Consider the following 25113-nt stretch of genomic DNA (forward strand, 5'->3'; position numbering starts at 1 on the left):
GACTGCCTTTGAGCATGAACTTTCTACATCAGATACATACATAAGATTCTACATCAGATACTAGCTACAGTAGCATAGGTGAGGGGTATTGTTAAACTTCCTTTTCCCACAATGATGTCAGATTTTCCAAAGCTTTAAAATTCAGTAATCTACAAATGATCAATTTAAGATGAGAGTTAAGATGTTTTCAACTTCCACTCATGCTCTAAAAAGGTTGGAAATAGGAAGTTAAGGTGCTCATCTTTACTTCCATGACATATAAATTGTAAAGACTTGGTAAAGTAAAGTGAGTTGTCAAGTCGATTTAGACTCCTGGCACCCACAGAGCCCTGGGGTTTTCTTTGGTAGAATACAGGAAGGGTTTACCATTGCCTCCTCCCATGCAGTACGAGGTGATGCCTTTCAGCATCTTCCTATATTGCTGCTGCCCGATATGGTAGCAGCGGGGATTCAAACTGGCAACCTTATGCTTGTTAGTCAAGCATTTCACCACTGCACCACTTAAGGTGGTTGATAAAGATTTGGTTCAGTCCCATAAATTACGCTGCTTAAGAAATTAGGTTCCATGCACCCACACTTGTCTTTGGCTTTCAGCTGGACTTTGGGCTGGTGAGGGATGCATCCAGGAGCACATTTAAAAGGTGCAGCTTCCCCAAACACTTGTTAAAGATGCCCCTGATTAAGTTTTCCCCCTTCATGCAGCTCTACAAAGCACAGTCTTCATCAAATGCCATTTGTATATTAAATGTCCTGCCAGACATTCTAGACGTTCTCAGTTCAGCCACAATAGTTTCCTACAGATACACCTGGTGGTTTTCTTTCTGCTGCATCTCTCAAGGCAGAGTTCTTTCCCAAATGCTATGTACTATTGCAGGGCTTGGAATCTTTATTCATGAGTAGACCTCAACCCTTACTTGCAAATAGACCTGCAACCTTACTGAGAAAATCTTGCATCCTTGCTCATGAGTAGTCCTCACCCACCCACCCCGCTTGTGTGTAAACCATGCTTGTGAATAGAAGCCAAACTTACTCATGAGTAGGTTTGTTTTTAGTAAGTGTACACGTTTACTTATGAGTAAGGTTGTTGGTCTAGATGTGAGTGAAGGTTGGCAGTTTACTGGTGAGTATGGGTGCAGTCCTATGCAGGAGTAGACCCTTAACATTACCTATTAGTAATGTTGCAAATTAAGTAATCAAATAAGACAGCATTATCTTCTCATGAGTAATATCAATAGATTGATAATCTATTGATAATGCAAAGTCTATTCACAAGCAAGGATGCAAGTGTGAGCTCTGTTCATGTGTAAAGGTGTTTGTGCATGCAGCCTCATTCCTAAGGTAGTACAATGTCTTTACAGTGTATGTGGCATAGAGGTTAAGATGAGCACCTTAACTTGCAATTTCTTTTTAGGACACGTGAAAATTGAAAGCATCTCCACTCTCTTCTTAAACTGAAGAGCTTTGGATTACTAAATATAATCTTAAAGAGAAGGTTATGTGTTTGTCTTTCTGGCTTTCAGAGGGAGGGGGGAAATATGCTGTCCTTACCAGATATAATTTATGTATGATTCTTGTCTACTCTTACCTCTTAATCATGCAGAACTGTGACTCGTCACAAGGACTAATGATCTCCATATGACTGCTTAGCCCACTTGCAATTCTGTCTTGAACACATCTGTCACTGTGGCTTTCCCTAGGGATTTGCACAAAATTTGAAACTTTGACACGTGTGCATTAACTATCCAGAGACTTTCCCCATTAATAGCTGACTAAATCTTTGAAAACTGTAAGTTTCCTAGCAAACCCTACTATTTTACCTTTAGATGCCAGTTGGGCTGCCACATGATAGACAGCCAGGCAGAAGACATCTGGCATTTCTAACTCAAGCTGCATTCATGGAAACAGAATTTTAATAGTATCTTCACTCGACAGAGTCCATTGGGATACTGAAAGGATATAGAATATGTCATTTATTTTATTGATTTCTTGATGGGCAGTTTCTAATATGCAAATGAAATGTTAAATTAGGTATACACTTAAGCAGCTTGTGGAATCTATGCTTCTGTGTAGTAGTATTATTTTTAGTAGTAGTAGTAGTAATGCACACATTAAGCACCTACAAAGATGATATTTCAGTAAACTGATGCTAAATTGAGAGCTCTGCAACACACTAGATCCCCATGCTGTAAATCCTGACAATACTGAAGAGAATACTTACATCATCTGCATAATAACTGAATTCACACTGCACAGGGAGAGAAGGTGCCATGTTGGATAGCTCTATAATGGTAGTTGCTATGATGGCTAATCAAACCTCATTATACCCCTGATTTTCCTAGATGCTGTAGGGACAGCCTTAAGAACAAGTCCTGCTGTGAGCTTTCAGAACATCAAGCCCAAGAAACAAAATGCTCATCAAAATTGACATAAGTATGATCCAGCAAGGCCAATTTTATGTTCATATGATAACAAGAAACTTTAATTGTAAGGATGTTAAGAGAGGTGCTGGTCCAGTTAGTGACTACCTATTCTAGATGCAATTGCTCTAACCCTGAAGGTTGATAGCTTATGGGTTCTCCTGGACCTGGCACCATCCCTGGATGCTCAGGTGCTGTCAGAAGTGAAGAGTGCCTTTTACCAGCTTTAGCCAATAAACCAGTTACATCACATTTGGAGAAAGTAGTAGACCAGATCTCGGTCATTAGTGGTTTGGTCACATCCCGTTTGGATCACTGCACTGTATGTGAGGGTTGCCTTGAAAATTATCTAGAAGTTTCAGTTGGTGCAGAATGCTGCTGCTTATGAGTGTTAGGCAATATGTGCATCCAGTGTGGATCCAACTCAAATTCAAAGTACTGGTTTTAAAACCAGACTTTGAATTGGGCCTGGATGCACACCTAGAGCAGAAAGCACACACACACACAAACAGACATTGAGGACAGCTGGTGGGCGTACAGTTAATAAGGCAAAGGGAGACAAATATCTCCTGGCCCACAGCCCCTGAGGGGGCCCCAAGGCCAGTCCTTTCCCTCTCTCCAGTCTCATAGCCAGGAGTGTGAGCTGCAGTCCCCTCAAGCAGCTTCTCTGTGACTCCCAATTTCCCTTTTGTCAGTTGGAGTAGAGGAGAGCGGCAGCGGCTGCAGCAGCAGCAGAGGGTCTTCTTGAGCTCCTCTCCCGCTTGGCCACTGAGTGCAGTTAAGTCAGAGCTGGGACTGGATGCTAGCAAGCTGTTCAAGTAGAAAGGAAAGTCAAACATCTCTTATCTGTTTTTGAGTGTGTGTGTGTTTGTGTGATTTGTTTATTTTCCCCCTGCTTCCCACATTTTTGGAGTGTGTGTGTGTGTGTGTGTGTGTGTGTAATTGAGATTATGCCTGAGCTATTTCTAACTTTTAAAAAATGATTTTAAATGATTGGATTCTTCCCTCTAAGACCTGAGTACCCATGTGAAGTGATCTTCTTCCAACTTGCAATGAGTCATTTTCCTTTCTATGGAAAGGTAAGAGGGGGTGGTGGCAGGGGGTTTATTGATTAGTTCCCTGATGGTGCCATGGCTAGCCTAGCATCCTTCCTGATTGTTTGCTAATTTTAAACTGGTTTGCCTGGATATCCCTTCACCTGCCTTTTCCAAATGAAAAATATTTTTGTAATAAAAATCCTGCCATGCTGACAAAAATTGTTAAGCTTGGAACAGAAGCTTCCTTTGGAACCCACAGCTTGGAGGAGAACCGGTCTTCTGGTAGCAAGCATGAATTGCCCTCTTGTATTTCACAAAACTGATACTGTTGTATTATTTGGTTCTGCTGTTGCTTACGCCTTGTAACTGTAGTCTCCGATCCTCTGTTAATCTGCTATGTTACACAGGTCCTTAATGTTCTTCTGCAGCAAAGACATGGGGGACATGGGACAGGAGAAGGAGAGGAAGGCAGCGAGGGGCCCATTTTAAAATATCAACTCTGGGCCCACTCCAACCTTGGTATGCCCCTGGGACAGCCTAAACCTAACCAGGTTCTGATTTTGTGATCTGATTTGCAGGCCGTATTCTCTAGCTTACCACACTTTTTCAGGTATGGTTTGCAGTGATTAGAGACAGGACCTTTTCGGTGTGGTGCCGTGTCTCTGGAATGCGCCCCCCCCCCAATATGGAAGTCTCTCAGTGATTGATTGATTGATTGATTTGATTTATATACCGCCCTTCCAATACGGCTCAGGGCGGTTCACAACATGATAAAAACAATTAAAAACAAATTAACAGTTAAAATCAAACTATTAAAACACAATAAAACCAATAAAACAGCTAAAAGCCCTGGAAATCAGGGCAACAATTTAAAACAGTTTAAAACAATTAATCATTTAAAAACTCTGGAAGGCCAGGCCAAATAAGTACATTTTAAGGGCTCTCTTGAAGGACAGCAATGATCTCAGATTATGAATTTCTGCCGGGAGTGCATTCCATAGCCCAGGAGCAGCTACAGAGAAGGCCCGCCTCTGCGTCGCCACCAGACAAACTGGTGGCAACGGGAGACGGACCTCCTCAGATGACCTTAACGTGCGTTGGGGATCATGTAACGTGCGGTGGGGATCATGTATAGAGACACCATCACCACTACATTGAGCCTCAGTTCTTTCTTTTCCCTTTAAAAAAGGTTTTTACATTTACAATTGGTCACTCTGACTGATATGTCTGCCAGCTCCTCCTAATCACACAGAGAAGCATATGCTGACATGTCTCCCCACTGCCTAATTGCAGTGAGGAGGGGCCATCAACATGTGGGTTATTTACTACTTTAAAATAATATTTCATCAACACATCAAAGGGCTGTTCAGACAACCAGTGTGATGAGGCAGCAGTGGGATAGCACACCAGAGGGCAGGGAGGAGATGTTCATACCCACATTCCTCCTTCCTCTAATTATGACAGTCTGGTCAGATTATCCTCTGAACTAGCTCAATGTAATTTTGATTTCATTTATCATATTTTATGTTCCCCTAAGCCATCTTTTTAAAAAGATTGTGACCTCTTGGGGATAGGCCTAATAACATGAAACACACAAACATATTGTGAGCTGTTCGGAGTCCATGGGTAGAGCAGGATATAAAGCAAATCAGTAGAATAATTGGAGTCACATCATTGCTCCATCTATCTCAATACTGTCTGCTCTGACATGCAGTAGCATGGGCAAGGTCTTGGGCAGAGTTCTTTCCGAGCCCTGTACTCTGAGATCTTTTAACTAGAGATCTTTGTTCAGTTAACCATGCTAACAGAGCAGAGACACTTTTGAAAGTGGTGATTTTGTTATATTTAGCAAAGGGAAAGCAATTTCCCCTATCCAACAGCAGTGCAGCATTTATTTTGTTTCTTTTTAGATGGTGAGCCCTTGTGAGACAGGGAACAATCCTATAAATAATAAATAAATATGATGCAATGTAAACCACTCTGAGAACTTCTGTTGAAATAGTAGTAGCAGCAGTAGATATTAGAGACTGTGCCTCATAGTTTATGCATTGCAAAACATGCACTTTCCCACTGAGCTATCTTTAAACAGGCAGTTCCTTCAGTGTGAGACAGAATGGGTAATGAGTGAGCACCAGTCCACACTGAGGAAGCAATAGCCTTGGTAAATCAGCTGAGGACTGGAGTGGTAGATCTGCTCAGGACAACCTTGAGTGCATAATTAGCTCATGTTTTGTCCTGTCTATGTGATCCAAGGATGAAGGGCAAAGCAGTCAACACTGACGAGCTGTCCAGGTGGAGGGACCTCCTGGTTGAAGAGGCTCGGTGCGTAGAGGAGAGGAGGCTGGGGAGCGACCAGGAGCAGGGTGCTAGAGTACCTACTGCTAGTGCTCAGTCCACCCCTAGCAGCAGCATCACCACCGCTTCCTGATCTAGCAGCATGGCATCCTTGGCAGGGCCAAGTGAGCTAGTAGTTCAACCTCAGCATTCTACCTGGTGGTTCACAGAGGGCTTCCTTGGCATCTTGCCAGGGGTACAAGAGGAGTCCACCTGTTCTGCAGTACCATTGGTTGCTGGGGGCAGGCCAGAAGATGGAGCTGATCCAGTTTGGGGCAACGCATTACCAAATCTGGCTGGACTTGGTGATGGTTGCCAGACTGTTCCTCTCATGCCCGCCAACCAGCATCCAGAGCAAGAGCATGTTAAGAACATAAGAATACCCCTGCTGGATCATGCCCAAGGCCCAGCTAGTCCAGCATCCTGTTTTGCACAGTGGCCCACCAGATCCTGCTGGAAGCCACAGGCAGGAGTTGAGGGCATGCCCTCTATCCTGCTGTTACTCCCCTGCAACGGGTAAATGTTCTTCATGGCCAGGGACGTAGTGACACCCAGTCGCTCACACTTGGATGCTGACTTGGTGGAGCAGCTGGTCTTCCTGAAGACCAACCTCCCGCTACTGGGCTATCCAGAGTTGACCATAGAGGGTGTGTTCACCCCACCCTGGCCATCCCCAAAAGCCTGCTCACACACACAGACATGCACACATGCCACCACCATAACTAATGATGAAATGATGGACTGGTGCCCTTGCCCATGTGTCAGGCTATCAGCCGGAGCCCAGCACCAGTCTGAGGCCATGATGTTATCCAGACACAGGCAGGCATGAAGGGATGTATGCTGGAGAAGTAGAGAAGAAAGAATCATTCTCATGGTAAGAGTATAGAAGCTTTGTTTCTTGTCAGATAATTGGTCCATCAGGCCATGACTGCTCTGTCCTCCCATTTCTCTATCGCAGGCAGGATGGAAGGAAGGTAGTTTTGATTTTTTAGTTTTCTCAGCACCTAGTAAGTATAATATGCTTGCTGTTCTATTGCTGCTATAACTATCTGGTTATGCTGGATCTGAGATTGAAAAAGGCAGAACTTTGGTGCCTGCCTGAGTTGTGGTTTGTTTTGTTTGTGAGATAGTGTTCTGGCAAGAAATGGACAGTGACAGCTCAGCTCTGTGTGTGTGTGTGCTATTTTCTAGGTGATTGCTGTGAGATGATCTCCATGTCTGACTTTGAAACTAACTTGTGCTTCACTCACTGCTCTGGTCTGCTCTGCAATCTGCATTGCAAGATGTACTCAGTAAAAATGCGTTTGAAGTTGTTGCTGTATTTGAGCTTATGGCTGTGCTTGCTGCTGCTAAGGATGCTGCTATGCTGTGACAGCTGTTGCAATGCTGAAGTAAGGAGTCATAATTGTGAGCAACTTGTGCCAGTGATGTTGCTGCAGTGCATTCACTGTGAATGGCAATAGATTCTGGGTCAGTGATTCTTTTCTTGGCCATTTTTGGTCATTGTTTGAAATGTGTGTTCTGTGTCAGGAGGGACTGATTCCCTTTTCCTGTATGCTTCTGCAGTTTTGTTTTGGTTTGGTTTTCCCCAAGGCGGGGTTGCAAAATTGTGCACTCTGCTTGTTCTGGCGATAGGGAACAATGGGGAACTCAAAACACCCCATTGTTCCCCCCATGGGTATCTCCTAGAAACACCAAAGTGGGATGTGTGGTAGGTCATGATGGGTGCTACCTACCACCCAACCCGCAAAGGAAACAGGCAAGTGGGCTATTTTAAACACATATTTAACCTTTCCCCTTAGGATCCTATGGTGTTTGGGGGGAGAGTTAAACATAAAAATCTTCCACTTCCCCATTTCTTTTGTGCGTTGGGTGATAAGTAGCATCCACCATGCCCCACCACCCAATCCACCTTGGTGTCGCTAGGAGCTACCCATGGGGAACCATGGGTATTTCAAGTTCCCCATTGTTACCTATGGCCAAAATACTTGAAACCCAACATGTTTCTGGTTCTTATCCACTATCTGATTATATTTAATTATTCCTTTCAATTTAATATCTTATATCAAGACCCGAATACACCTCATACTTGATTCTAAACCTTGTTGATTTATGAAAATTACTTAACTGATTTCTCACTTTTCTATTCTGTTAGCAACAGTATTCAGTTGCAGGGGCTATTGGAGTGTAATAGTAATGACATGGTTACACACAGCAACACTAAATATATATTCATTATGCCTCAAAGGGACATATTGTCTTCGATGACATTCCGTCCTTAGAGCTGACTATAATCTTAATGCACTTCAGAAGGGAAGTTCACAAACATTATTTTTTTCTTCAAAAAGATTGATCTAATCTCTTTTAGGTATAGTAAACGCCTGATCAAAGCTAGTAAAAGCATGGTATTAAAGGATTAGCTGGGTCACATTGAAATATGTTTCCAAACGAGCAAAGGGTCCTTTAGCTTTGCTGAAGCAAACATAAAGGGAGGCTTTTAGACTAGATTGCCTTGACTTTTAAACAGAAAACTAGCACTAGATTAAATCTTTGCCCTCATTCTTTAAAATGACATATATATCTTTAGTAATGTGCATTAAAATGTTAGTATTGCAAATAGCCATTAAGTCATATATAGCAGATGTTTTGAAAGAGAAAATAAATTTCTGGATCGTATACTTAACTATCTGGAGATGGACAGAGTAATTAGTAGCACTGTCTGGACAAAATAATATTTTATTCTATGCTGTCTTTTCTCTGTCACATCTTCTTTTTATTTTCGGCTGACAAGATCTGCTACTGAGGCACCTTATCTCAGTTTTGCAGTTTGAGCGGAGTAGTTTTCTAAACCTGTCAATGCTGCTGCGTGGATAGTGTCAATCTATAGTATTTTTGTTTTAAAGAAGCCTTTTCCACTGAAGTTAGTAGTGATGGATGACCTGCAAATTGATGGCATAATATACTTTGAGTTCTTAGTGAAAGTTTTGTATAAAATACTAGGTGAAGTGGCAAGTCTTTTCTATCTAAACAAAGGAATAAAGTTTACTGCATGTAGCTGAGTCAATGGTTTATGTTAATGGAAATGTTAGTAAATGTGCCAGATTTGAAAGGGAGATCACTGACTGAAATTGATCTCATTTTGAAGTCAAATTTTAAAAGTTAGGTATAACCTCCGTTTCAAAGTTTCAATTTTCTGCTTTGTTTATGCTAGTTTTCAGTATGTTAAATGTTGCGAGGTATTCTGTCCTGGTTGTAACAAACTGGAATTTATTCTGATTCTGTGCCCACCCATTCTTGGAAGTAGTATGTACAGTTTTCAGCCTTCAGATCAACCATAATCAGTGCTAGATCCAGGTTTCATGAGGCCTTCAGCAAACTGCCAAGCATGGAACACCCATGTTGGGCTCCAAGATAATTGCTCCACCACCACATGATGCTTTAGGCACAGAGCTGGTCTCAGGGATCAACAGTTAGGCCCTCTGAGTGCCCTGGGCCTTTGGGAACTAAGCAGTTATCCTAGGTCCCGGCATACCCTTCACTCACATAACATAAGAAATCCCCTGCTGGATCAGACCCAAGGCCTATCTAGTCCAGCAGCCTGTTTCCCACACTGGGAAACAGTGTGGGAAATGCCCTCTCTCATGCTTCACGATGAGCCCCTGGTGGCGCAGTGGTAAAACTGCCGCCCTGTAACCAGAAGGTTACAAGTTCGATCCTGACCAGGGGCTCAAGGTTGACTCAGCCTTCCATCCTTCCGAGGTCGGTAAAATGAGTACCCAGAATGTTGGGGGCAATATGCTACATCATTGTAAACTGCTTAGAGAGCTCCGGCTATAAAGCGGTATATAAATGTAAGTGTTATTGCTATTGCTATTGCTATTCACTTAGCTGCAACTGGTATTCAGAGGCATCTGCCTCTGAACCTGAAAGTAGCCTGTAGCCGTTGATAGATTTGTCCTCCATGAATTTGAGTAAGCCCCGCTTAAAGCCATTCAAACTAGTGGCCATCACTGTTGTGGGGAAAATCCTCTGGAACCTTGTCTTCCTGCTTAATTCTGTCCCTTGCTTTCATCCTTCCATCAGATTTGATAGAGAATGGGGCGTCTTACTGAACTAAAGAGGAATTGACATGGTTCCCGGAATAGAACTCGTTGCCTGACAGAATTGAGTCAAATTCAACGAGGGGTTTGTGCTCAAACAAGCTTTTTATTCATGATCATGAAGGCAGATTACAAGTCAAAAATAGTCTGACAAGCACTGCGCCCTGAAGCTACGCAGTTGCTTGTTTATATAGATTTTTAAAAACCAGCAAATCAGTAAATCCTAAAATACATGTCTTTGTAATTAAACAGATGTTTCCATGTGGTGCCAATTAGGCTTGGACATGAGCTACTGTTTGGCCTATCCGCCCTCCCTACTCCTTCTGGTGCCAGCTATGTTTCTTTTTCCGCTGAGTGGGTAATTTGTCTCAGGACCTTGGCAGTTTCTCTTGTCAGGCTCTGGTATTTGCTACCTCTTGGCCGAGGGGCCTCACATTCTTAAACAATCTTGTTCAGGCCTACTGGCCTTACATTCTATTTAGAAGCCTGAACCAAACTTTTATACACTTATTTGTAGGCCTGGATCAAGCATTTCATTATCAATCACCACTTCCCATGGCCGAGAATTCATGAGATTAATTAATTAATTAATTAATTATACTGATTATTTATTAATTAATAATTTCAAGGGATGACCCAATCAGTTTTAAGGGATGACCCCTGGTTCCAACGTTCTGAGAGAGGGAGAACCTCTCTCTAGACACCCCTTTCATGTCTCCCCTTAGTCATCTTTTTTCTATAACTTAAAAGCCCCAAATGGGGTATACTTAACCTTGTAAGGAAGGTGTTCTACACCTCTGATTATTCTTGTTTGCCATATTCTGTGTATTTTTGTGTGTATTTTTGAGGCTGGTACTAGGGATAGATTGGGGATTATGTTGGTGTACCGTCCAGCCTGCTGCCCAACTGAATCCCTAACTGAGCTGACGGAGCTGGTCGTGGAGTTGGTGTTGGAGTCTCCTAAACTTTTGGTGCTGGGAGACTTTATTATCAACTTTGGGGCTGGCTTGTCTGGTGTGGCTCAGGAGTTCATAGCAGCCATGACAACTATGGGCCTGTCCCAATTAGTTTCTGAACCAACTCATGTTGCCGACCATACACTCGATTTAGTCTTTTGTTCAGATCAGGTGTAGTGGGGGATCCAGTGGTTTCCCCATTGTTGTGGATGGACCACTACCTGGTTAAGGTTGGTTTCACAGCCACGATCCACCCCTGCAAGGGTGGTGGACCTATTAGGATGGTCCGTCCAACAAGGCTGCTGGAGCCAGTAGGATTCCAAAAAGCCTTGGAAGGTTTCAAAGTTGGTATGGCCACTGATTCTGTCAATGCCCTGGTGGGAACCGGGAATAGGGAACTCATCAGGGTAGTAGATATGATTGTTCCTAAGCATCCCCCACAACCTGCTTCAAAAATCGCCCCTTGGTATACAGAGGAGCTGCAAGGGCTGAAGCAGCTGGGTAGGTGACTGGAACACAAATGGAGGAGAACTCAGCTCAAATCAGACAGGACACAGCATAGGACCCATTTGAAGGCTTATGCGGTAGCGATATGTGCAGCAAAAGGAAAAGATTTTGGTCTGCGTGCATTGCATCCACAGGTTCGCATTCAGCAGAGCTATCCCGGGTTGTGAGGTGTTTGATTTCTGCTCCTTCTGCTTTAAACCAGTCCCCGGAAACATTCTGCTGTGATGCTTTAAATGGGTTCTTTGTGGGGGGAATCTATTGTATTCGGGCCGACTTGGACTCTACTACTTTTCCAGGATCTATGAAGGAGGTGTCCAGCAATCCCTCTTGCAGTATTAGATTGGATCAATTTCAGTCAGTGACTCCTGAGGATGTGGAAGCCTACCACTTGTTCGCTGGATCCTTGCCCAACTTGGTTGCTTCTATGTATCAGGGAGATTTGGGGAGGTGGCCTGGTTAATATTATAAATGCATCACTGAGGGAGGGTAGATGCCTCCTCGTTTGAAGGAGGCAATGGTTAGACTGCTTCTTAAGAAACCTTCCCTGGACCCCTTAGTGATGGATAGTTATAGGCCAGTCGCGAGTCTCCCTTGGTTGGGCAAGGTGATTGAGAGGGTGGTGGCCAACCAGCTCCAGGCAGTTTTGGAGAAAACTGATTATCTATACCCATTTCAAACTGGCTTTAGAGCTGCCTATTGGCTTGAGACAGCCTTGCTGGTTCTGGTGGGCCAGATGGTGGAGCTTGGTGACAGTTGCTCCTCAAAACGGGAGCTATTATATAGAGTCCCTCAAGGCTCCATTGTGTCACAAACACTTTTTAATATCTACATGAAACCGCTGGGTGAGGTCATCAGGAGATTTGGTGCTGGGTGTTATCAGTATGCTGATGGCACCCAAATCTCTTCTCCTTTTCATCTTCATAATCAGGAAATGGCATTTATTCCCTAAATGCCTGCCTACAGGCAGTAATGGGCTGGATGAAGAATAACAAATTGAAACTGAATCCAAGCAAGATGGAGGTGCTTATGGTAGGGGTTCAGAATTTGAGGGATGAGTTAGATGTTCCTGCACTGGATGAGGTTGCACTCCCCTGGAATGAGCAGGTATGCAGCTTGGGAACGTCAATAAAATATCAGGACTGGCATTAGCACAAAAAAACTTTTGGCTTTTGCCAAGGGCAGTGTCCTCGGGCCTCACTGCTGGCACCTATTCTAGACCACTGAAGAGGACAGCCTAGCCATAATTAACAGCCATCCTCCTCTCCTTACTGGGTAAAGAGATGATAGTTTCTTCTATTCTTGATGGGCTACCAGCAGGAGCAACAACAGTATTCTAGGCAGTGACTGAAGCCTGCCTACCCATTACCCCATGCAGTGATACCACAGTAAGGGTCAGGTGCCCACCACAGGTCATCTTGCTGATAACACACTCAACCCTGGAACTGACCCTGGAAGAAATGAGTGCCACACCACTCAGGGCAATGTTCCCTCTAAGGCAGGGATCCTCAACGTTGGGCCCCCAGATGTTCTTGGACTTCAACTCCCATAATCCCCAGCCAAACGCCACTGGGCCTGGGGATTATGGGAGTTGAAGTCCAAGAACATCTGGGGGCCCAATGTTGAGGATCCCTGCTCTAAGGCATGTGTGTGCACACGCTCACACAGTTTTTTATGTCCGCTCAGTTCATTTTAGGTCATGCTCAGGTTGAATCAGGAAGGCCCCAGTCTGAATGCATGTGTGCACACACTGCCTTGATACTGCCACCTAGAACAAAATTCATTCTGCACACAGATGAAAAAAAAATTAGATAGAACACTGCTCAGGGGCATGTGGGGGTATAATTAGGAAGAAATCTAACTGCAGCCTATGTATTCAGTGTGGACTCAAATGTAACTCCCTCCCTCTCTCTTCTCCCTCATCCATGGTTCCTAGTACACGGGTCATTTCAGCAAGGCCATCTGTCTGGAGATCCATCTGTTCTTGGTCATTGTCCCCAACATTGTGGAAATTTGAAATGAAGGGTTGAAAAGGGACTATTCATTGTGGGACATCATATCACCTAACACTAGCAGCCCTGCTGCTTAATTGTGAGCAACCTGACAACCAATGGTCTCCTTAAACAGAGATTAATCAGGTCAATTAATCAATAGTGTTGCAGTCCTAATAAAAATACTTACGAATTCAAGGCACTTGGCTGACATCTGGATTACCAAAGTGTGGACACAGTGAGAGCTGCATCATTGCAGTGGAAGGCTCCTTCTAATGTAACCAAAGGTTTCTCCACTTCCACAGCATGCAGGCAGGTGGGGAGCAATTTTCATTGATCTTCTGTGCTTTCCAGAAGTGCTTTGAGCCTTCCAAAAATATGCCTATGCAAATAGGCTGTGCAACCCTCAGGGACATATTTTTGGAAGACACAGAGCACTTCTGGATGCAAAGATCATCATCAAGAATCAGAGAGCTACACACACACACACACACACACACACACACACACAGAGGCTGCAGTAGTGGGGAAACCTCTGGCTATGAGAGCAAAGGTCTCCCAATATGGCATCACTTCCTTGGTTGGGATGTCAGCCAGTATCTTGTAGTAGATCTTACAACAAATCTATAAGATAGGTCAATATTATTATCCCTAAGTTGCTGTGTCTGAAAATGAATAGTTCCCCCACTTAAGGCCCCTTAGTTTAGGGGTTTCAAACTGTGGCCCTCCCACCTATTGTTGGCATACAGCACCCATCATCCCCAGTCACCGAGTCCAGTAGCCAGCGATGATGGGAGTTGTAGGCCAATAACAGCTGGAGAGCCGAAGATTAATACCCCTGACTTAGTTTATGGCAGAGATGAGATTTGTCTGAGGGACTTCATAATTCTTACTTTGTTTCCTAGCCACTACACTGCACCAGCTTTTAAACCTGCTGTTCCTACTTTTTCCCTCTGGTTTTTTTTTTTTTTTAATTACTGGCAGCTAATCATAATTTGTTTTCCATAACTAGCATGCATGCATTCATACATACATGTTTCAAACCTCACTTATCTGCCTAGCCCACTTCCGTCAGACATTTCTGAGACAGGTTTTGGTTTAAATGCAGTAAATCCAAAAACAATGGAATTTCAGTCTTGCCATATCTCCTCTTCTGTCATAGATAGAAGCTGCTGCTGATTTTTCTCCCCCAAGGCAATTTAAGTTAAGAATGTGCTGAAATTCCCAATAGCATGTTGGGGTAATCATTAATGTTTACAGTTGCTATAGCAACTATGGTAGCTGGCAATTGACTGAGAAGGGAACCTGTTTGTAGGAGATAAGCTGGGGCAATTATTGAACAGCTGTCAAATCTTAACAGTTTTAATGTCAGAGAAGGCACAGAGGTGGAATGAGGAAGACTGTTTTCAATACACATGGCACTATGGCCCAAATAGTAATGGTTCCTTCATTAAAACAGAATTAATTTGAGAAGAGTTCATTCCTTTTAGCCTCATTGGTGCAGAACTGGGTAATATGAGCAGTAACAGCCTTCATAATCTATGGAAATGTTTATTAGTTTTGGTACAGTACAAGTATCAAGCATTTTTATTTTGGTGGGGGGGGTTGCATGTAAGTGGTATATATGCATCATGCATAAGGCACCATATGGCATGCACAATAGAATGCAGATACACAGATCATTGGGCAAGGGGAAATAATCTTTGGGCCAATCCTGTAACATATTGTACTTTATATGCAAAATAGAATACACTATTAGAGATACTGTTGTCACATAATTCTATCAGACCTTCACGTATAAAGCCATATAGTGTCTGTATGGCTTTATACATGAAGGTCTGATAGAATTCACAGATGGAGAAGGGAATGGGAATATCTCCATTTGTGGGTTCCTCTGCGAGCTTTCTACATGGAGTCAAACCCCACAGAGGTTCAGAGGCCACAAGGCCATTGTAGAAGAACACTACTCTCCTGAAAGGAAACAAAGCCCAGTTTATGTGAGCAAGACACATAATCATTTCTAGACCTGTATAAGACACACTGATCTTCCAGGGAGTTCAGGACAGTGTACAAGGGCTTTCTTTCATACTATGGCTAAGTAGTTTATTCTTATAGGCACCATTTCTTGAATGTATGAACAATCTTGTTCATAATAAATGTACACACACGGCTACATCCCCTGCAGGGCTACAACAATGGAAGAAACCCTGTGGGGACACAAAGAGGTTGGACACTAGCTGTGCTTCTTCCTTCTTCTGCAGTAGCAGCTTGGCTGAGATGGGCGGGGGGTGGATTTTTGCTGCGCTCTCTCTCCTCCATCCTAAAGGACTATTCACTTGTAGGAATATGTCCCTGAAAGCCACACAGCCCTGAGGGACATATTCCTGCAAGTGATTAGTGAATTTGCATCCATTATGGAGAATGGGAGTTGTTATTTACCTCCCTCTTCCCCTCCCAGCTTTCCTGGAGCAGTGATATTTCTGTGTGGGGAAATCAGTGCAACTGGTCCCTACTCATGTGGTTAGCTCATTAAATGTTATCCTTGCTATAGAATAAATGCTCATGGATAAGTGGCTCCCACTTGGCTGGAAGAATGTCTAAAGTGCACCTAATTAATCATTGTTTCTAGCTATTCAGAAGCTTATATATCAAAATATTCCTGCAAATGTCAGTATTTTTAGCACATGAATCTGTTCTTCTGAGAATGTATTTTTCAGGATGATTATTTGCAGTTCACTTTCCATGCCCTCTGTAAGAAAGAAAGATAGAAAACAACTTTCTGTGACTTCTTGGGTCCCATGTCACATGTCTTAAGAGCAAAAAGGTGCAAGGCAAGTAGTTTGGCAGATTCAGTTTGTTCTACTAAATTATTTATTGTATATTTAAGAGCATTTTTTTAAAAAAAAAGTTTTTAGAAGCTGAGACCAGCTCTTGCATGATTTGTGAAGAAAGAATGAGCTAAGCAAGATCACAGCAAATATACATAATGAATAATTTAACTTCTTATGCACTCCCATAATAATATTCGCAGGAGAAATGAAGAGGAATCTCTGGGGTACTGAGGAGTCTAGAGAAATACTTCTCTCAGCTGAAAAGCAGCTATCAAGGCTACAGATTAATAGGAAAAGTTGTTCTCTGGACTTCATTGATCACAACTGAAATGCTTCAATTTATCGGGCATAAACCTAATGGAGGCATTTCTCCTAAAGCCAACCAGTCACTATATAGAACATTTCTAACAGATTATACCCTGGCAGCAGTAGTGGCAAAGAAATCCTTCTTCTCTGCTGCCTCTCATCTATAAAGTGTCATTCAGTGGAGTTGTTTTGGGTGATGGATATCCTGTTGAATCCCATCAGTCTCTACCCCTGACAGGCATACATTCTAAGTGTGGTAGAAGGTATTTGAACATACATTCCTGATTCTAAGGCATTTCAAAACAAATGTCTTTGAATGCAGCCTATGTATGTTCAAACCACTTCCACCACACTTTTTAATGACTCTTTGCCTTCATCCTTAGACATCACTGATATGTTTGCAATCTACCTGCTGTCAAACGTGTCCATAATCAGTTTGATTTGCCAAATGTAAATGCATCATAAGATCTTGCAGTATCAATGGTTGAGACTTGCCCTGCTTATTTGAATTGGTTCAGTACTCCTATGCTGCCTAGCTCATGCATAGTTCCATGTGACTCATTGTGCAAAGTAGTACTCTGCACCATCTAATGGTGCAGCAGGGAAGTAACTTGCCTAGGGAGCAAGAGGTTGCTGGTTTGAATTCCCACTGGTATGTTTCCCAGACTATGGGGAACTCATATATCAGGCAGCAGCAATATAGGAAGATGCTGAAAGGCAGGCAATGGTAAACCCCTCCTGTATTCTACTAAAGAAAACCACATGGCTCTCTGGTCGCCAGGAGTCAACAGCACAACCTTACCATTAGTACTTTAACTTAACTGACAGAAATACAGCAAGTTGGCTCATTGAGGATGCCTCTGAATACCAGTTGCAGGGGAGTAACAGCAGAAGATAGGGCATGCCCTCAACTCCTGTCTGTAGGCTTTCAGCATATTGATAACACCCAGCACCAAATCCCCTGATGACCTTACCCAGTGATATCATGAAGATGTTTAAAAGCTTTGGTGACAGAACGGGGCCCTGAGGAACTACATATAGTAGCTCCCGTTTAGAAAAGCACCACCATCTGAAATCTACCTGAGACATTGGAGCAGAAACACTGTAAAACAGAGCCTCCTATTTCCAGATCCCTCAGGCGATCCAGAAGGATACCATGGTCGATGGTATCGAAAGCCACTGAGAGATCCAAAGGAACCAGCAGAGTCTGTAAATTCCCTGGTTAAGTCATCTATCAGGCCGACCAAAGCCATATAAACCCCATAGCCCACCCTAAAGCCAGTTTGAAATGGGTCTAGAATGATGATCAATTTCCTCCAAGACCACTTGAAGCTGGTCAGCCACCACCCTCTCAGTCATCTTACCCAACTGGCGGTTAGAGACTGGCCCATAATTATCCATCACCAAGGGATCCAGAGTAGGCTTTTTAAGAAAGGGTTTAACTACCGCCTCCTTCAAACAAGGTGGAATTCTGCCCTCCCTCAGTGGATGTTGTTTGTGTCATATTGGATTCATAATTTTTCATTGATGGTATAATTTATTTGCTTGCTTTTAAATTAGTATAATCAGTTCCAAGCCTTTAAGATAGTATAGGATTGAAATCACATAATTACAAGTCACAGTCCTTCAACATCAGCTTCAGTTTAGCCTTGCTTGTGGACAAAAATGTTAATGGAGTCTAAAATAAATAGAGGTTTAAAGTAGTAGTAGTAGTAGTAGTAGATTATTATAATAAAAAAGCAGGCTGGGTGAAAGAGGTCGAAAAATGTCACCAACAAATGCAAGATCTAATAAGAACACCAGAATTAATAAGTGAAAGAGCAAAGAAAATTAAAAATTGGACTGCACCAGGCGACGATGAACTGAATAGCTTTTGGCTTAAACACCTAACAAGACTTCATGAACAACTATCAAAACAGTTTGATCACATTTTGCAAGGAGGTGATATTGAACAATGGCTAACAACTGGGAAAACTCATCTCATCATGAAAGACGCAACATAAGGTGCAGTTCCAAGTAATTATAGACCGATAACCTGCCTGCCAACCATGTTCAAATTATTAACTAGAATAATAGCAGATGAAGTGATGCAACACTTAATAACTAACAAACAGCTTCCAGTTGAACAGAAAGGAAATTTCCCAAACACCAGAGGCACAATAGACCAGCTGCTGATTGACAAAATGATTTTAGAAAATTGCAAGAGAAGAAAAACAAATCTAAGTGTTGCATGGATTGACTACAAGAAAGCCTTTGACTCATTGCCTCACACATGGATACTAAAATGTTTAGAAACAACTGGTGTCAGCAAAAACATTCAGATATTTATTTAAAAAGCAATGAACATGTGGTGTACACAGTTAACAATCAATGGCGAGAGACTTGGACAGGTTAGCATTAGAAGAGGTATTTTCCAAGGGGACTCACTATCCCCTCTGTTGTTTGTAATCGCCATGACCCCACTTTCACAAATACTAAACAAAACAGGCCTCGGATACCAAACATCTAAAACATCAAGTCAAATCAACCATCTGCTGTACATGGACGATCTGAAGTTGTATGGAAAGTCCCAGTCAGAAATCGAATCACTGCTAAACACTGTCCGTATATTCAGTAGCAATATAGCAATGGAGTTTGGACTAGACAAGTGTGCTGCATTAATAATGAACAGAGGAAAAATAAGAAAAACAGAAGGAATAGAACTGCCCAATGGAAGCAAGATCAAGAACCTGGAAGAGAAAGAACATTACAAATACTTGGTCATTCTCCAGGCTGATAACATCGCACACACTGAAGTTAAAAGAAAAATAGGAAGTGAATACATCAGGAGAGTTAGAAAAATCCTCAAGTCCAAACTCAATGGCAGGAACACCATACAAGCCATAAACACCTGGGCTATACCTGTTATCAGATACACTGCAGGAGTAATAGACTGGACCCAGGCAGAGCTAGAGATGCTAGATCGTAAGACCAGGAAAATCATGAGCATCAATCATGCTCTGCACCCCTGCAGTGATGTCGATAGGCTGTACCTCCCTTGCAGCTCAGGTGGAAGAGGAATGCTGCAAGTCCATCAGAGGAGGAGAAAAGAGACCTTGAAGAATATATCAAGGACAGTGAAGAAGATGCACTTCAAATGGTCAATAACGAGAAACTATTCAACACCAATGAAACAAAGCAGGCCTACAAGAAAGAAAAAGTCAGGAACCGAGCAGAAAAAAGGAAAAAGAATTCTCTGCATGGTCAATATTTGCACAATATAAGTGGAAAATCAGACATCACCAAGACCTGGCAATGGCTTAAGAATGGCAACTTGAAGAAAGAAACAGAAGGTTTAATACTGGCTGCACAAGAACAAGCACTAAGAACAATATACAATAAGAGCAAAAGTGGAAAAATCAACAACAAATAGCAAGTGCCGCCTTTGTAAAGAAGCAGATGAAACAGTGGACCACCTAATCAGCTGTTGTAAAAAGATCGCACAGACTGACTACAAAAAAAGGCATGACAAGGTAGCAGGGATGATACACTGGAACATCTGCAAAAAATACAAGCTACCTGTAGCCAAGAATTGGTGGGACCATAAAATGGAAAAAGTGGTAGAAAATGGAGATGCAAAAATATTATGGGACTTCCGACTACAAACAATCATCTGCCACACAATACACCAGATATAACTGTAGTCGAGAAGAAAGAAAACAAGTTAAAATAATCGACATAGCAATACCAGGGGATAGCAGAATAGAAGAAAAAGAAATGGAAAAAATTAGGGGTGTGCACGGAACCGCGGAGCTGCGGTCCGGCACTGGGGTGGGGGGTTCCATTAAGGAATGGGGGGCGTTACTCACCCCCTCAAGAATGGCGCCGTATTTCATTGAGTAAGCGGGCAGCATACCTCCCTGCCGCCCGCTTCATTCCCCCTCCTCTCGGCACGGCTGCTAATCCTCCTCCTTTTGAATACTCAGTCAGGTGGCAGGGTATCTCCCAGTCCCTGCCGCCCGGCTCTTCAATTCCCCCGGCTTGGCTGGCGGCCGCCCCCCGCAGCCCCAAGACCCCTGCCGCCCCTTCCCTTCCCATACTCAAGGGGTCGGCAGGAGAACTCCCCTGCTGACCCTGTCCCCTTTCTCAACTTTAGAGAGCGGGCGGCGGGAGAACTCCCTGCCGTCCGCTCGCTTCGCCGGCTGGGCTGCAAATGGCTTCTAGGAAGCCTTTTGCACAGGTGTGAAAAAGGCTTTCTAGAAGCCATTTGCAGCCCAGCCGGCGAAGGGGACAGGGTCGGCAGGGGAGTTCTCCTGCCGACCCCTTGAGTATGGGAAGGGAAGGGGCGGCAGGGGTCTTGGGGCTGCGGGGGGCGGCCGCCAGCCAAGCCGGGGGAATTGAAGAGCCGGGCGGCAGGGACTGGGAGATACCCTGCCGCCCGATTGAGTATTCAAAAGGAGGAGGATAAGCAGCCGCGCTGAGAGGAGGGGGAATGAAGCGGGCGGCAGGGAGGTATGCCGCCCGCTTACTCAATGAAATACGGCACCATTCTTGAGGGGGTGAGTAACGCCCCCCCCCATACTCTTTTGGAACCCCCCACCCGAACCAAAACCACCCCGTGTCCGGACCGGTCTGGAGGCCTTTAGAATGGCCTCCGAACCGGTCCGTGCACATCCCTAGAAAAAAATCACCAAATACAAAGATCTACAGATTGAAATTGAAAGGCTGTGGCAGAAAAAGACCAAAATAATCCCAGTGGTAATTGGCGCCCTGGGTGCAGTTCCAAAATACCTTGAAGAGCACCTCAACACCATAGGGGCCACAGAAATCACCACCAGCCAATTACAAAAAGCAGCTTTACTGGGAACAGCCTATATTCTGTGACGATATCTATAATAACAGCAACAACAGTGATAATAAAATTGAGCCATCCTAGGTCCTTGGGAAGGACTCGATGTCTGGATAAAACAAACCAGACAATAACACCTGTCTGTGTAAATAAATAAATTTGTAGGCTGTGATATTGATAGTGATGTAACTTGATACAGTATAGCTGCTCAGTGGAAATACTCTTGGGGAAGTAGTTTCATACCTGAAGCCTTTTGTTTCAGCAATGTCTGGAACCTGACAAATCGGTATTTCATGGTGCTTTGGGCCCCTTGTCACTCCTTCCTTTTCTTTTTATACCTGTACAAAATGTATTGTGGTGTAAAGAAATAAAAGTGAGGAATAGCAGCACTTTAGAGAGGGAAGAGGAAGCAGCTGATATGGAAGCTATCTAGAATGTATATGATGTGTCCTGTTACTGCTGGGGAATGCAGCAAAACACCTGCTTCTTTTAGTTTGTTAGGTAAGTCTCTGTGGAAATTACTATGGAAATTCACAAGCAGATGCATTAAGTACAGTGCTAAGAGATTGCCTAACATCCCTCCATAGCTAGAACATTTGAAGATAAATCTGATGTAGTCTGTTCTGTTCAGCCTCCTAGAGGCATTGCCATGACAGCCTCCTGCCAAATGGATGTTGCTATTTCACAGCCTGCCATGTGGTTTGTAATGTGAGTAGCAGTAATGCATGTTTATGTGCTTTCTGTAGCATTGAAATAATCACTTAATCAAGGCAAATGCTGTTATGTCTTCGGTCTATGGTGCTGTGTATATCTTTACATTCATAGAATTATCGTTCATCTATCAACTATAATTGAAATAAAATGTTTAAAAGAAAGAGACAGTGCAACAATGTTGAGCTGGGGAAGTTGGAGGGACAAATTTTGTATTGTCTAATATTATAAAAGACAATTATAGAGCTTCTGAACACCCCAGCGAAATGTGCCAAGTAAGTACTGAAGTTTTAGCTGCACAGTTTCTTCTTCAGATAAATCACTGGGAGTTAAAAGGTAGCCAGCATCTCCAGAAATTTCATTGTGCCTTGTGGAACTGTACTGCTCCTTCATCTTCAGTGTATAGTTATATAGTTAACAGAGAAAGAGATTAGCAACACCCTCTTCCATTCTTTAATACTAGAGATGATGTGAAAAGAAAACTCACACGCTACAACTTTAGTTTTTCCTCCCATACATTCTAATGCAGTGGCTATCCACATCTGATGCTACTGCCAGGAATTTGTTGTCTGTAAGTAGCTGCAGACAACATCAAGAATAAATTTTTCTTAGTACTGAATTCTGGGGAACATGTCTTTCAAGAAACTTCTACAATGTGAACTCCATACAAATCCATTCTCTCTGTATTGTGAAGCTGAGAAGGTTTAGAAGCATTTATGCATATATGAGTTAACATATTTAGTTAGTTAGTTAACATATTTAAATACCACCCAAAACCTGTGTCTATGGGTGGTATACAATAAAAACAGTACAAATTAATTAAAATCATTTGAAACCCCACATCAAAAACTAACAAAACTATTAACAGAGCTAATGAAGGAAAGGGTGACAATTTTCAATTACAAATTTGTATTTCTGTCAATATGAAAGGCACTTGAGAGGTTTGCGCTCAATAGCTGCTGGCAGTGGTAGTAAGAGAGAGCACCTTGACTACAGCCCAGTGATATGGAATGCTCTGTTGCTGAATAACAAAAGTTGGCCTGTTCTGTAATGGGCTTCCCTATCACTTACAACCAATGCTAGTTTTAAAGTGGTTATGTAATATGTTTTTGCAAACCCAGGCCCAAATAATGACAGGGCACGTATAGCTGGAAGAAACTAGGGCCACTTTATTGAATATTTACAAAACCTGCAACAAGGAATCTTAACTGAAGTGTGGATATCCCTTACCTGAGTCAGTCTCACAGGAGGTCTGTCCACAGGAGGGTGAAGGATTGGACTGTGATTTGGCTTGGTCCCCAGTCCGAACCTCTTCTTGACCATGAGCTTACCACCGTTGAGGAGAAACATGACGGCCCACCTCAACCCAGGTTGTGGGGCACTGAGTGGTGTTTGCTGGCATCTATCCGAGTGAGAGTGGATCCAGCCCACTGCTCCCTCTAAGGCATGCACACATGCACACGCTCACAAGTTTGAGTGATGTCCACTCAGTTCATTTTCGATCCTGATCAGGTTGAATCAGGAAGGCCCCATTCTGAATGCAGGTTCGCTCACACTGCCTTGATACTGCTGCCCAGAACAAGACTCATTTTGCACAGAGATGGGGGGGAAAATAGAGGGACCAATGACCAAGCCTGAGAGTAGCAAAATCACCAAGCCTTCCTCCTAGTTCCAACTCACCATAATGGTCCTCCAGCCCAACACCAATGTAAATTACCCTACCCTGACCCGCACTAATCTGCAAAGTGACCAAATTAACCCAGGGACTGCCTTAACGAAATCTGTGAGAAGTAGGTGGGGAAAAGGCCCCAAAATTGGCCAATCAGTTGAGACCCAAAAAATTCCTACTTGGCCCCAATGGCGACTGTAATATCCCTCACTGAGTCCAGGGACGGGCAGGAGGATGTCTGCCATACAGCAACTGGAAGACAAAGCAAAGGAACTGACTGCTTATGCAGCCACTCCTTGCACATGATTGGTCCGCTGGTGTTATGTGCTCAGGGACTAAGATGGTAGCCATCATGCTCGTCTCTCAGGCCAGGCCCAAAACTCTGCCTCCCACTTATCCCATACCGCTGCTAACACAGCGAAAGGGGCAGGGAGCGGCTTTGCTATGCAAGATGGACTTTAAAAATTAAAATCCTTGACTGATAAAACCATTTTACCCTCTGGTGATAGATGGTAAATGAAAGTAGCTTTAAGAAAAGAAATAATCTAGACAAAACTAAATATTCAAATTACAAAGACAATCAGGCAATACTGCACAATGTGGAAAAGTAGATTAAAGCAAATGGTGTTTTGCCTTTGTGCTTTTAAGAACTCTAGATGGCATGACTAAGCAACTATGGAGGTTTCAAATTGCTGTTTGTGACAGTGTGCCATGTGGCAGGTAAATCTGGCACACACCCCCACACACACACATGACTGCAAATACCCCCAAAAGTTTGCTCTGCCACAGAGGACATTGTTAGACTGTTGTGTCAAGCCACTGTGGGACACCTGACACAGGAAACAATGGAGAGAGATCCCCCTGCAGCCATTTACTTGCGAGGAATACTGCTAAGTTCTTCACTTCCTTGTGAAGAAGTAATATTTGTTTTCCATGACAGTAGTAGGTCAAAGGGGTAGGAAGATGAAAAAACCAGTAAAGACTGTTTGGGCCATCTTCAATCGTTCTGGGAAATTTTTACCTGTTTCAGTGCTCCAAAGATCTTTCTTTCCTTGGCAAATTTAACAGAATGTTTTGTGATCATGAGCTGAAACTGAAAGATAGTCCTGATTAGCAAAGATGCTGTACATCACAACAAACATGGGAGATAATAACATAAACTGGCTTGCAAGCCTTTTAGCACTTAGCAATAGCAATAGCAATAGCACTTACATTTATATACCGCTCTTTAGCCGGAGCTCTCTAAACGGTTTACAGTGATTTTAGCATATTGCCCCCAACATTCTGGGTACTCATTTTACCGACCTCGGAAGGATGGAAGGCTGAGTCAACCTTGAGCCCCTGGTCAGGATCGAACTTGTAACCTTCTGGTTACAGGGCGGCAGTTTTACCACTGCGCCACCAGGGGCTCATATTTAGGCTGAAAGAT

General features: G+C 43.2%; 1 protein-coding gene and 1 long non-coding RNA gene across 11 annotated transcripts in view; one reads left to right on the forward strand and one right to left on the reverse strand.

Moving 5' to 3' along the window:
* The window catches only part of LOC128343611 (contactin-4), a 920791-nt gene that overhangs the window by 648585 nt on the left and 247093 nt on the right, over positions 1-25113 (forward strand). The window lies entirely within an intron of this gene.
* LOC128343614 (uncharacterized) lies at positions 1853-24779 on the reverse strand. Its single transcript, XR_008315611.1, has 3 exons — positions 24706-24779; positions 21548-21642; positions 1853-1946 (listed from the first exon to the last, which is right to left on the reverse strand). It is a non-coding gene; the product is annotated as an uncharacterized LOC128343614 (long non-coding RNA).

This window comes from Hemicordylus capensis, chromosome 2 (assembly GCF_027244095.1).
Source record: "Hemicordylus capensis ecotype Gifberg chromosome 2, rHemCap1.1.pri, whole genome shotgun sequence".
NCBI lineage: Eukaryota > Metazoa > Chordata > Lepidosauria > Squamata > Cordylidae > Hemicordylus > Hemicordylus capensis.